We start from the raw sequence: 14,789 nt of genomic DNA on the forward strand, positions 1-14,789 counted from the left end.
CCAGAAAAATTACCACAAAATCTGCTGGATTGTTGTCGAAGCCCCTTTAGGGAAGGGAACCTGCCTAGAATAAAATCAGAAAATACTGGAAAAACTCAGCAGGTCTGGCAGCACCTGTGGAGAGAGAAACAGAGTTAACATTTTGAGTCCATACGACTTCTTCAGAACCTAGTTTGGCCTACTCATGATTTCTCACCCCATGTGGCAATTGGGATGGACAAAAAACGTCCTTTTGTCAGTGTCACCCACCAGAGAGCAAATAAGCAAAGTATTTTGGAAACAGCTTTGGTGGGAGCACCGGAGTCATGTCAGCATTGCAGAATGAGCTGGGGGATGTGAAAGTGCATCACCGCCACTGGCAGGAGGGCGTAATTACAGCGTGACAGGTTTACGTAGGCAGCTTGTGTTATACAGGAATTGATAATAGAAAAGAGTTGTCAAAAATGTGACGGGAAGTCTGCACATATGTTAGATTTTTAGTGTAGGTACTGAAGCCAATAAAATTATTGCCCAGAAGATAAGTAATAGGAGCTGGAACAGGCCATTTGGCTCTTTGAGCCATCTCCACCATTCAACAAGACCATGGCTGATCTTCTACCTCAACACCACCTTCCAGCACTATTGCCACATTGCATAATTCCCTGTGTCCAAAAACCTATCGACCATTGTCTTGAATATACTCAATAATTGAGCATCCACAACTTACTAGGATAGAGAGTTCGAAAGATTCACGACCCTTTGAAGAAATTTCTCTGTCAATAACCAATCCTTTGTTCAGAGACTGTGACCTCTGTGTTCTAGGCTCTCCATCCAAAGGGAAACATTTTTCCAGTGCCTACCCTGTCAAGCCCCTTAAGAAATGTACATATTTCAGTTATATCACCTCTCATTCTTCTGAGATCCAGAGTATATAGGTCCATTCTACTTAATCTCTCCTCATAGGTCAATCCCCTCATTTCAGGAACAAGCCTAGTGAACCTTCATTGGACTACCTCTAGGGAAAGCATGTCCTTTAGGTAAGGAGATCAAAACTGTACACAGAACTCCAATGCTCCGTCTAATTGTAGCAAGATTTCTTTCAGAGTCCAATCCCTTTACAACTAAAGTTAACATACTGTTTGCCTACCTATTTGCTTTCTGTACCTGCATGTTAACTTCATGTGATTCAAGGACAAGGACACCCAAGACCCTCTGAATGCACACATTTTCCCTCTCACCATTTAAAAAATATTCTCTTATTATAAGAAACTGAAATGCCTCTGAATACAGAAATGTGAACAGTGGGGTAAGCATTTGCTGGCCTTTTTTGAGAACAAGAAGGTTTATATTATTGCAGTGACCTTCAACAATAATCTGCTAGGGATGCTTAGAGAATCATTTTTATAAAGTTTTTGTTCCTCATCAATTCCAAGTACTCCATTGATACATGACAGCTCAGTGAGTAAGTTGATTGTCCAATGTTTTACTGAGCTACGCAACAGAATCACAGAAACTTTACGTGGCAGAAGGAGGCCACTTGTCCTATTGAGACTTCACTGTCTCTCTGAAAGTGCATTGTACCTAGTCCAACTCCCTTGCCTTATCCCCATAACCTTGCACATTCTTTCTTTTCAGATAGCAATCCAATTCCCTTTTGAATACTTTGATCAAACCTGCATCCACCAATCTCTCAGGAAGTTTGTTCCAGACTCCGACCACCCCTGGGTGAAATTTTTTTCCACGCATCACTTTCATTGCTTTTGCCAATTATTTTGAATCTATGCCCTCCAGTTTTTGATGCTCTCTTGAGTGGAAACAGTTTCTCACTATATACCCTGTCCATACCCCTCAGAATCTTGAATATCTCTATTAAGTCTCCTCTCAGCCTTCTTTTCTCCAAGGAAAACAGTCCCAACTTCCCCAATCTATCCTCATAGCTACAGTTCTTTATCCCTGGAATCATTCTTGTGAATTTCCTCTGTACCTTCTCCAGTGCCTTCACATCCTTCCTCTAGTATGGTGCCCAGAACTGGATGCAGTGCTCCTGATGAGGCCTGACTAGTGTTGTACTCAAATGTACTCTTGTACATCTTGTACACAATGTACTCAATGTACATCTTGTACTCAATGCCCCTATAAATAAAGCCTTTTAACTTACGGGATGTGGGCATTGCTGGCTAGGCCAGTATTTATTGCCCATCCCTAATTGCCCTTGAGAAGGTGGTGGTGAGCTGCCTTCTTGAACCGCTGCAGTCATTGTGTTGTAGGGACACCCACAGTGCTGTTAGGGAGGAAGTTCCAGGAATTTGACCCAGTGACAGTGAAGGAACGGCGATATATTTCCAAGTCAGGATGGTGATTGGCTTAGAGGGAAACTCCCAGGTGCTGATGTTCCAGTGTATCTGCTGTCCTTGTCCTTCTAGATGGTAGTGATAGTGGGTTTGGAAGGAGCCTTGGTGAGTTTCTGCAATGTATCTTGTAGATGGTACACACTGCTGCCACTGTTTGTCGGTGGTGGAGGGAGTGAATACTCGTGGATGGGGTGCCAGTCAAGTGGACTACTTTATCCTGGATGGTGTCAAGCTTCTTGAGTGTTGTTGGAGCTGTACTCATCCAGGCAAGTGGAGACTATTCCTTCACACTCCTGACTTGTGCCTTGTAGATGGTGGACAGGCTTTAGGGAGACAGGAGGTGAGTTACTCGCTGCAGGATTTGTAGCCTCTGCCCTGCTCTTGTAGCCACAGTATTTATATGGTTAGTTCAGTTTCTGGTCAGTGGTAGCCCCCATTGATAGTGGGGGATTCAGTGATGGTAATGCTATTGAATGTCAAGGGGCGATGGTGAGATTCTCACTTGTTGGCAATGATCATTGCTTGACACCTGTGTGGCGCAAATGTTACTTGCCACTTGTCAGCCCAAGCCTGGATATTGTCCAGATCTTGCTGCATTTGGACATGGACTGCTTCAGTATCTGAGGAGTCGCGAATGGTGCTGAACATTGTGTAGTCATGAGCAAACAACCCCACTTCTGACCTTATGACGGAAGGAAGGTCATTGTTGAAGCAGCTGAAGATGGTTGGGCCAAAGACACTACCCTGAGAAACTCCTGCAGTGATGTATTGGAACTGAGATGATTGACCTCCTACAACCACAACTATCTTCCTTTGTGCTAGGTATGACTCCAACCAGTGGAGAGTTTTCCCTCTGATTCCCATTGAATCTAGTTTTGCTAGGGCTCCTTGATACCACACTTGGTCAAGTGTGGCCTTGATGTCAATGGCAGTCACTCAAGTAGTCCTGTGTCGTAGCTTCACCAGGTTGACACCACATTTTTAGGTGTGCCTGATGCTTCTCCTGGCATGCCCTCCTTCATCGAACCAGGGTTGATCCCCTGGCTTGGTGGTAATGGTAGAGTCGGGGATATGCTGGGCTATGAGGTTCCAGATTGTGGTTGAGTACAATTCTACTGTTGCTGATAGCCCATAATGCCTCATGGATATTCAGTCTTGAGTTGCTACATCTGTTTGAAATCTATCCCATTTAGCACGGTGGTAGTGCCACACAACACAATGGGGAGTATCCTCAATGTGAAGCCGGGACTTTGTCTCCACAACGACTGTGCAGTGGTCACTCATATCGACCATGTCATGCATCTGTGGCAGGAAGTTTGGTGAGGATGAGGCCAAGTATGTTTTTCCCTCGAAAAACTCAGCAGGTCTGGCAGCATCGGCGGAGAAGAAAAGAGTTGACGTTTCGAGTCCTCATAACCCTTCGACAGAACTTGAGTTCGAGTCCAAGAAAGAGTTGAAATATAAGCTGGTTTAAGGTGTGTATGTGGGGGACGGAGAGATAGAGAGAGAGAGAGGTGGAGGGGGGGTGGTGTGGTTGTAGGGACAAACAAGCAGTGATAGAAGCAGATCATCAAAAGATGTCAACGACAATAGTACAATAGAACACATAGGTGTTAAAGTTAAAGTTGGTGATATTATCTAAACGAATGTGCTAATTAAGAATGGATGGTAGGGCACTTAAGGTATAGCTCTAGTGGGGGTGTTTTTTTTTATTTTTTTTTAAATAATGGAAATAGGTGGGAAAAGGAAAATCTTTATAATTTATTGGAAAAAAAAGGAAGGGGGAAACAGAAAGGAGGTGGGGATGGGGGAGGGAGCTCACGACCTAATGTTGTTGAATTCAATATTCAGTCCGGAAGGCTGTAAAGTGCCTAGTCAGAAGATGAGGTGTTGTTCCTCCAGTTTGCGTTGGGCTTCACTGGAACAATGCAGCAAGCCAAGGACAGACATGTGGGCAAGAGAGCAGGGTGGAGTGTTAAAATGGCAAGCGACAGGGAGGTTTGGGTCATTCTTGCGGACAGACCGCAGGTGTTCTGCAAAGCGGTCGCTCAGTTTACGTTTGGTCTCTCCAATGTAGAGGAGACCACATTGGGAGCAACGAATGCAGTAGACTAAGTTGGGGGAAATGCAAGTGAAATGCTGCTTCACTTGAAAGGAGTGTTTGGGTCCTTGGACGGTGAGGAGAGAGGAAGTGAAGGGGCAGATGTTGCATCTTTTGTGTGGGCATGGGGTGGTGCCATAGGAGGGGGTTGAGGAGTAGGGGGTGATGGAGGAGTGGACCAGGGTGTCCCGGAGGGAGCGATCCCTACGGAATGCCGATTAGGGGGGTGAAGGGAAGATGTGTTTGGTGGTGGCATCATGCTGGAGTTGGCGGAAATGGCGGAGGATGATCCTTTGAATGCGGAGGCTGGTGGGGTGATAAGTGAGGACAAGGGGGACCCTATCATGTTTCTGGGAGGGAGGAGAAGGCGTGAGGGCGGATGCGCGGGAGATGGGCCGGACACGGTTGAGGGCCCTGTCAACGACCGTGGGTGGAAAACCTCGGTTAAGGAAGAAGGAGGACATGTCAGAGGAACTGTTTTTGAAGGTAGCATCATTGGAACAGATGCGATGGAGGCGAAGGAACTGAGAGAATGGGATGGAGTCCTTACAGGAAGCGGGGTGTGAGGAGCTGTAGTCGAGATAGCTGTGGGAGTCGGTGGGTTTGTAATGGATATTGGTGGACAGTCTATCACCAGAGATTGAGATAGAGAGGTCAAGGAAGGGAAGGGAAGTGTCAGAGATGGACCACGTGAAAATGATGGAGGGGTGGAGATTGGAAGCAAAATTAATAAATTTTTCCAAGTCCCGACGAGAGCATGAAGCGGCCCCTAAGTAATCATCGATGTACCAGAGAAAGAGTTGTGGAAGGGGGCCGGAGTAGGACTGCAACAAGGAATGTTCCACATACCCCATAAAGAGACAGGCGTAGCTGGGGCCCATGCGGGTACCCATAGCCACACCTTTTATTTGGAGGAAGTGAGAGGAGTTGAAGGAGAAATTGTTCAGTGTGAGAACAAGTTCAGCCAGACGGAGGAGAGTAGTGGTGGATGGGGATTGTTCGGGCCTCTGTTCGAGGAAGAAGCTAAGGACCCTCAGACCGTCCTGGTGGGGAATGGAGGTGTAGAGGGATTGGACGTCCATGGTGAAGAGGAAGCGGTTGGGGCCAGGGAACTGGAAATTGTTGATGTGACGTAAGGTGTCAGAGGAATCACGGATGTAGGTGGGAAGGGACTGGACAAGGGGAGAGAGAAGGGAGTCAAGATAACGAGAAATGAGTTCTGTGGGGCAGGAGCAAGCTGAGATGATCGGTCTACCGGGGCAGTTCTGGTTGTGGATTTTGGGTAGGAGATAGAAGCGGGCCGTCCGAGGTTGGGCGACTATCAGGTTGGAAGCTGTGGGAGGGAGATCCCCAGAGGAGATGAGGTCAGTGACAGTCCTGGAAACAATGGCTTGATGTTCAGTGGTGGGGTCACGATTTTCCTTTTCCCACCTATTTCCATTATTTAAAAAAAAACCCCCACTAGAGCTATACCTTGAGTGCCCTACCATCCATTCTTAATTAGCACATTTGTTTAGATAATATCACCAACTTTAACTTTAACACCTATGTGTTCTATTGTACTATTGTCGTTGACATCTTTTGATGATCTACTTCTATCACTGCTTGTTTGTCCCTACAAACACACCCCCCCCTCCACCTCTCTCTCTCTATCTCTCCGCCCCCCACACACACACCTTAAACCAGCTTATATTTCAACTCTTTCTTGGACTCGAACTCAAGTTCTGTCGAAGGGTTATGAGGACTCAAAACGTCAACTCTTTTCTTCTCCGCCGATGCTGCCAGACCTGCTGAGTTTTTCCAGGTAATTCTGTTTTTGTTTTGGATTTCCAGCATCCGCAGTTTTTTTGTTTTTATCTCCATGTTTTTCCCTCTTGTCGGTGCCCTCGCCAGCTGCAGCAGACTCAGTCTAGCAGCTATGTCCTTTAGGACTCAGGCAGCTCGGTCTATGGTGGTGTTATCGAGCCACTCTTAGTGATGAACATTGAAGTCCCCCACCCAGAGTACATTCTGTGCCCTTGCCACCCTCATTGCTTCCTCCGAGTAGTGTTCAACATAGAAGAGTACTGATTCATCAGCTGAGGGGGGTGGGGTATGTGATAACCAGCAATAGGTTTCCTTGCCCATGCTTGACCTGGTGCCATGAAATTTCATGGGGGCCGGAGTTGATGTTGAGGACTCCCAGGGCAACTTCCTTCCGACTGTATACCACTGTGCTGCCACATCTGCTGGGTCTGTCCTGCTGGTGGGACAGGACGTATCCAGGGATGGTGATGGTGGTGGTGGTGTCTGGGATGTTATCTGTAAGGTATGATTCCATGAGTATGACTATGTCAGGCTGTTGCTTGACTAGTCTGTGAGACAGCTCTCCCAAGATGCTACATGCTTTATTAACTTCTCCCTCAACATGCCCTAATATCTTCCATTATTCATGTACATATACAACAAGGTCCTTCTGTTCCCGCACCTTTTTGTAGAGTTTCTCCCTCTATTTTGTTCTACCTCTCCATATTCTTCCTGCCAAAATGAATCACTTCACACTTTTCTGCTTTGAATATTATCTGCCACTTGTCTGCCCAATCCACCAACATGTCTAAGTCCTATTAAAGTCCAAGACGATTTTTATCACAGTTGATAACGTTTCTAACCTTCGTATCATCTGCAAATTTTGAAACCATGCCCTGAACATCACAGTCTAGGTCATTAATATAAATCAGGAAGAGCAAGGGGCCCAACATTGACCCCTGGGGAACTCCACTACAAACTCTCCTCCAATCTGAAAAACCACCATTTATTGCTACTCTCTTTTTCCTGTCACTCAACCAATTTCTTATCCAAGTGCTTACTTTCTCTTTTATCCCATGAGCTAGAATTTTGTTCACAAGTCTGTTGTGTGGCACTGTATCAAATGCCTTTTGAAAATCCATATACACCACATCAGCAGTGTTGCCCTTATCAACCTTCTCTGTTACCTCCTCAAAAGACTCCAGCAAGTTAATTAAACCTGATTTTCCCTTAATGAATTCTTGCTGGCTTTCCTTAATTATCCTGCACTTGTCTGTTGACTGTGTTGCAAATTATAGTTTCCAGAAGTTTCCGTACCACTGGAGTCAGACTGACTGGTCTGTAGTTGCCGGCTTTATCCTCGCACCCCTTTTTGAACAAGGGTGCAACATTCGCAATCCTCCAGTCCTCTGGCACCTCCGCTGTGCCTAAGGAAGATTATCACTAGTGCCTCTACAATTTCCACTGTCACTTCCCTCAGTACTCTTGGATGCGTCTCATCCGGTCCTAGTGCCTTATCAATTTTAAGTAAAGAGAGCCTTTCTAACACCATCTCCTTCTCTTTCGTAAATTCTTCTTGCGTACCAGTTACCTCCTCTCTCACCTCAGCCTGAGTAGCATCTTCTTCCCTTGTAAAGACAGATGCAAAGTACTCATTTAATACCTCCGCTATTTCTCCTGCCTCCAAATGCAAGTCCCCTTTTTTTTATCCCTAACTGGACCTACTCTTTCTTTTACCACCCTTTTATTATTTACATGCTGATAGAAGACCCTGGGATTCCCTTTTATGTTCGTTGCCAGTCTCTTTTCATGCTCTCTCCTTGCTTTTCTTATTAGAATTTTCACTTCCCCTCTAAGTTAAATGCTGAGGATATGAGTGGATTTAGCTGTCATGTGCCAAAGGTTGAAGCCTGCCGGTACACACTGTCTAGGCAGGCACGACAGTGAAGGGGTAAGGTACTGGAGAGTCCCAGCATACAATGGCCCTTCAACATAGAAATCAGCAAATGTTGGCAGAGAAGGGAGTATATATAGGACTATGGAGGTTGGGGACAGAAGAGGACTGCTGTGATCTGAGAGAATGGCCTGAGGTTTGTTTTTTGAGTGTATTTTTCCCATGTGGCCTGTAGGCTGAGATAATGGACACAGACAGGGAAGTGAGTGTAACAGTCAAAGCTGTGCCTGGGGCTGGGTGCGAATTGTCAGGGACTTTCCTTCAGCTGCTTTTAGGTGTTACTGGAAATTGTGGAAACAGCAGGAATCTCAGATAAACTTTTTTTAAAAAAGGACTGATTTATGGCTGCATTCCGTTGGATGTGCATGTAATTCAATAAATTCTACTGGGCTGAGAGGTAATCACATGGAGCTACAAACATCTTAGGTACTCAGAGATGGTGACTGCAGATTACTGTCCATTCAGACTGTTACTGCTGGCTGCACATTTGTATCAGTGACTTAGTGTGAAGGACGCACAGTGTTAAAACACATCATGCAGGGAGAGGCAGCTCTCAGACTCTTGTAGAATACATAAGCTCTATACCCTGAGCATTTATAAGACTGAGAAAATAAGTAATTAATGTAAAATGGGCCAAATCTGTTTGAATTCCCCTTAAAGTATTGTCAGGAGCTGATAGCAAAAGTGACTATTCACCTGTATAGTAATCTAATCTATAGACAGTTCTTCCAAACATAGTGATGATTATGGCCAGAACTCTTATTTCCAGCCACTCAAACTAATCTTCCTGGGTTCTGACCTCATTCAAACACCCCTCGTCTATTCTGTGCGTCGTGGCTGCAGCCTGTGGGGATGATTGTATCTCCTTGTGTGTGCGTGCGTGCGTGTGTGCGTGCGTGTGTGTGTGTCCTGTCCTTGCTCAAGTTATTATGGGTGAGATTTCAACCTATTCAAAACCCACCCACTTGCATGAGTTAAAATTGACCCAATGTATGTGGAATTGATTGTGAAGGGATGTGTAAACCTGTGTCCATATGAGAGGTTCTCTGGTTCCAAGCTGTAGCCCATCAAGCTGCCTCTCTCTCCTTCAGTATGTTAATTTGTTGCTCTCAACCTCTTGGGAAGTCCCAGTAACATCGTTGCTTGACTCTTTGTACAGGTAATGATTCCCAGCTTTTTGGCATCCCACACTCCCCTTCGCTGTTCCTTTATGGCTGGTGTCCTCCACTAATCCACACTATGTTCTGACTTTCCATGCCATTTCCCGCAGTGTAGTGGTGTTGAGATGGTTACATAATGGGACCAAAAACAGCCAAATTTGTGAATATTTCAGCTCGTGTTGGGCTCGGGCAGTCTCCGTACTGAAGAGGCCTTGAGCGAGGTGGCCCTAGAGAGAATCAAGTTCAAACAGAAACCACAGGACTAGGCTCCAAAAACAAGCCCACATCTTATTAATTTGTGCTTAATTCCAACAATCTTTAATGTAATAGCTGCCTCTCTGTATCTGCAAACCATTTGGGTGAAATTTAATTGCAGGTTCTCTTCTGAAATGCAGCCGGTCAGGGCTTTAAAACTGCGGTTGAATTTTTTAAAAATCCACCTTAAACCCAGCAGTTTGTTACTTGCCAGCCACTTAATATTATGCACAGGAATGTTGGCTAGCAATGTGCTTCAACCTCACTTGTGTGATCCTTCCTTTAAGAAAAAAAATCTTCTAATTATCCAGACCATCCTCTTAGTTGTTGCACACCATCTGTATACAGGTACAGTGTACAGTGTGTCTATATACAGGTACAGTGTACAGTGTATTTATGTACAGGTACTGTATCTATATACAGGTACAGTATACAGTGTACATCTATATACAGGTAGTGTACAGTGTATCTATATACAGGTACTGTATCTATATACAGGTACAGTGTACAGTGTAACTATATACAGGTACTGTATCTATATATAGGTACAGTATACAATGTACATCTATATACAGGTACAGTGTACAGTGTATCCATATACAGGTACTGTATCTATATACAGGTACAATGCACACCATCTATATACAGGTACAGTGTACAGTGTTTCTATATACAGGTACTGTAGCTATATACAGGTACAGTATACAGTGTACATCTATATACAGGTACAATGTACAGTGTATCTATATACAGGTACTGTATCTATAAACAGGTACAGTGCACCATCTATATACAGGTACAGTGTACAGTGTATCTATATACAGGTACTGTATCTATATACAGGTATAGTATACAGTGTACATCTATATACAGGTACAGTGTACAGTGTATCTATATACAGGTACTGTATCTATATACAGGTACAGTATACAGTACATCTATATACAGGTACAGTGTATCTATATACAGGTACAGTGCACACCATCTATATACAGGTACAGTGTATCTATATACAGGTACTGTATCTATATACAGCTACAGTATACAGTGTACATCTATATACAGGTACAGTGTATCTATATACAGGTACAGTGCACACCATCTATATACAGGTACAGTGTCTTCAAATCAGCCACTTTGGGACAGAGTCAAGCCGGATTTTGGATCTTGCCGGGTTTTGAATCATGCAGATTGGGCTGAGCTGGGTCGGGTGGGGTCTAGGTTTGCTTGGAGTGTAGGAAAAGGCTGGTGTGTGAAGCTGATCACTAGTCCAATGCTCCCCCGCGCCAATTCAAAACCTAGCTGAACAAGCTGGTAAGTTATTTTACTCATTTAATAAGAATTAAAATTCATGCATGGCAGCTTATAAAAATGTCTGGTTTTTGGACATCTTCGGTTTTTGGATAGCCGGATTTGAGACACAGTATCTGGATATATATCTAAGATTTTATATCAGAAACAAGTTATTTAAGGGATGGAGCACTGTCTTAACAAAACAACTCAGATATATTTCTCATTTTGGGTGATTTCCTTTTCCTTTCTCACTTGAAAGTGCTGACTGTTGAGTGGAGACCCTGTGATTTGTGACCTGTCTGTGTGCGTCTAGACATTGGAATACCTTGAGTCTCAACTGCCATTCAGTTAGAAGATGACTGACCTGTATCTTAATTCCATCTACCCATCTTAATTTCTGTGATCTTGAATGCCCTTGCCTAACAAAAGGGGACTTAATGTTGATCTGTACCTCAGCTCCATTTTGTTCATTCATGCGATGTGGGTGACACAGGCTTGGCCAGCATTTATTACCCATCCCTAATTGTCATTGGGAAGGTGGTAGTGAGCTGCCTTCTTGAACCGCCGCAGTCCATCTCCCTTGATGCTTTTAGGTAACGAAAGGTTTATTGATTTCAATCTTGCAAGTTTCATTTGATTCAGAATCCCCAGTAACCAGCCTCTTTACTTTAGAGGCATCACAGACCAATTCTCTCCTCATCCAACATTCACTCATGCCAATAGGAATCACTGGACAATGGTCAGACAGGAGAACCAGAATGTGACAGGAAGGGACAGAGTGTACAAACATTTAAAAAAACAGCAAATAGGGTCAAAGGGGGGAAAAATGGTAAAAAGGCAAAATTAATGGCTCTTTACTTAAATACACGCAGTATTTGGAACAAAATAAATGAATTAATGGCACAAATAGTGGTTAATGGGCATGATCTTATAGCCATTATGGAGACATGATTACAAGGAGATCAAAGCTGGGAACTAAATGTTCAGGGGCATGTGACTTTTTGAAAGGACAGGCAGGAAGGAAAGGGTGGTGGGGTAGCTTTGTTAGTGGGAGATGGAATAAGTACGATAGCAAGAAATGATCTTGGATCGAAAGATGTAGAATCCATGTGGGTGGAGGTAAGAAATAAAAAGGGAAGAAGACACTGGTAGGAGTAGTCTATAGGCCCCTTAACAGTTGCTATACTATAGGACTGAGAATAAATCAGGAAATGATGAGAACATGTAAAAAATGCAGTACATTAATTATGGGTGACTTTAATCTTCGTGTAAATTGGGAAAATCAAATTGGGAGAGGTAGCCACAAGCAAGAATTCATAGAGTGTATTCAGGACAGTTACCTAGAACAATATGTTGTTGATCCAACCAGGGATCAGGCTATTTTGGATCTGGTAATGTGTAATGAGGCAGGCTTAATAAATGATCTCAGAGTAAAAGATCTCCTAGGAAACAGTGACCAATAACATGGTAGAATTTAGCATTCAGTTTGAGGGTGAGAAACTTGGGCCGGAAACAACTGTGCTGAACTTAAATAAGAGTAATTACAAAGGAATGAGGACAGAGTTGACTGGAGTGGACTGGGGAAGGAGTTTAACAGAAAAGACGGTTGATGAACAATGGCAGACATTTAAGAAAATAATTCATGACTTGCACCAAATATATATCCCAGTGAGGAAGAAGGATTCTAGGAAAGGGATAAACCAACCATGGTTAACCAAGGAAGTTAAGGACAGTATCAAGTTGAAAGAAAATGCATACAATGTGGCAAAGATTAGTGGCAAACCAGAGGATTGGGAAAGTTTTAAAAACTAACAAAAGATGACCAAAAAAATAAAGAGGGAGAAAATAAACTTTGAGGGTAAACTAGCAAGTAATATAAAAACGGACAGTAAGAGCTTCTTTAAATATGTAAAAAGGGAGAGAGAGGCCAAAGTGAACATAGGCCCCTTAGAGAATGAGGCTGGGGAAATAATAATGGGGAACCAGGAAATGGCAGAAAAGTTGAATAAATACTTTGCTTCAGTCTTCATGGTGGAAGACACTCATCGCCTTCCAAAAATACTAAATAATCAAAGGGCAAAACAGGGGGGAGGAAGTAAATACAATAACTATCACTAGAGAAAAAGTACCAGGAAAACTAATGGGGCTAAAGGCCGATAAGTCCCCTGGACCTGATGGGTTGCATTCTAGAATATTAAAGTAAGTAGCTACAGAGATAGTGGGTGCACTGGTAGTACATCTTCTAAGAATCCTTAGATTCTGGGAAAGCCCCAGAGGATGGGAAAACTGCCAATGGAATACCCTTATTCAAAAAGGGAAGGAGACAAAAAACAGGTAACTATAGGCCAGTTAGCTTAACATCTGGCATTGGGAAAATGTTAGAGTCTATTATAAAGGACGTAATAGCAGAGCATTTAGAAATGCATAATCTAATCAAGCAGCGTCAACATGGCTTCATGAAGGGGAAATCACGCCTGATAAATTTATTAAAATTCCTTGAGGAGGTATTGTGGCTCTGGGGATCCGGGTTCGAATCCCAACATGGCAGGTGATGGAATTTGAATTCAATAAAAATTTAGAATTAAATGTCTAATGATGTCCATGGAACCATTGTCGATTGTTATAAAAACCCATCTGGTTCACTAATGCCCTTTAGGGAAGGAAATCTGTCATCCTTACCTGGTCTGGCCTAACTGTGACTCCAGACCCACACAATGTGGTTGACTCTTAAATGCCTTCTGAAATGGCCTACCAAGCCACTCAGTTGTATCAAACCGCTAAAAAGTCACAAAAAAGGAATGAAACCAGACAGACCACCCAGCATCAATCTAGACACCAAAAAAGACAACTGCAAACTCAAACCCTGCAAAGTGCACCTTGCTAACATCTGGGGCTAGTGCCAAAATCAGGAGAGCTGTCTCATGGAGAAAGTCATCCTCACGGAATCATTTCTTACAGATAGTATCCCAAACACCACCATCGCCACCCCTGGGTATGTCTTGCCCCACCGACAGGACAGACCCAGCAGAGGTGGCGGCACAGTGATAGACAGTCGGGAGAGAGTTGCGCTGGGAGTCTCATGGCATCAGGTCAAACATGGGCAAGGAAACCTCCTGCTGATTGCCATGTACCTTCCTCCCTCAGCTGATAATCAGTGCTCCTCCATGTCAAATACCACTGGGAGGAAGCACTGAGGGTGGCAAGGGCGCAGAATGCACTCTGGCTGGGGAACTTCAATGTCCATCACCAAGAGTGGCTTGGTAGCAGCATTACTGACTGAGTTGGCTGAGTCCTAAAGGACATAGCTGCTAGACTGGGTCTGTGGCAGGTGGTGAGGGAACCAGCAAGAGGGAAAAACATACTTGACCTCACCCTCACCAACCTGCCTGCTGCAGATGCATCTGTCCATGAGAGTATCGGTAGTGACCACCGCACAGTTGTTGTGGAGCTGAAGTCTCGTCTTCACATTGAAGATACCCTCCATCGTGTTGTGTAGTACTACCACTGGGCTAAATGAGATAGATTTCGAACAAATGTAGCAACTCAAGACTTGGCATCCATGAGGCGCAGTGAGCCATCAGCAGCAGCAGAATTATACTCGAACACAATCTGTAACCTCATGGCCCGGATATCCCCCACTCTACCATTACCATCAAGCCAGGGATCAACCCTAGTTCAATAAAGACTGCAGGAGGGCATGTCAGGAGCAGCACCTGACATACCTAAGAATGAGGTGTCAACCTGGTGAAGCTATAACAGAGGACTCTTGCGTGACTGACAAGCAGCAAGTGATGGACAGAGCTAAGTGATCCCACAGGCAACAGATCAGATCTAAGCTCTGCAGCCCAGCACATCCAGTTGTGAATGGTGGTGGACAATTAAACAACTCACTGGAAGAGGAGGCTCCATAA

General features: G+C 44.2%; 1 protein-coding gene across 1 annotated transcript in view; it reads left to right on the forward strand.

Moving 5' to 3' along the window:
* The window catches only part of LOC121271974 (neogenin-like), a 190,671-nt gene that overhangs the window by 101,715 nt on the left and 74,167 nt on the right, over positions 1–14,789 (forward strand). The gene's annotated exons all lie outside the window — the stretch shown is intronic.

This window comes from Carcharodon carcharias, chromosome 32 (genome assembly GCF_017639515.1).
Source record: "Carcharodon carcharias isolate sCarCar2 chromosome 32, sCarCar2.pri, whole genome shotgun sequence".
NCBI classification, from domain to species: Eukaryota; Metazoa; Chordata; class Chondrichthyes; order Lamniformes; family Lamnidae; genus Carcharodon; species Carcharodon carcharias.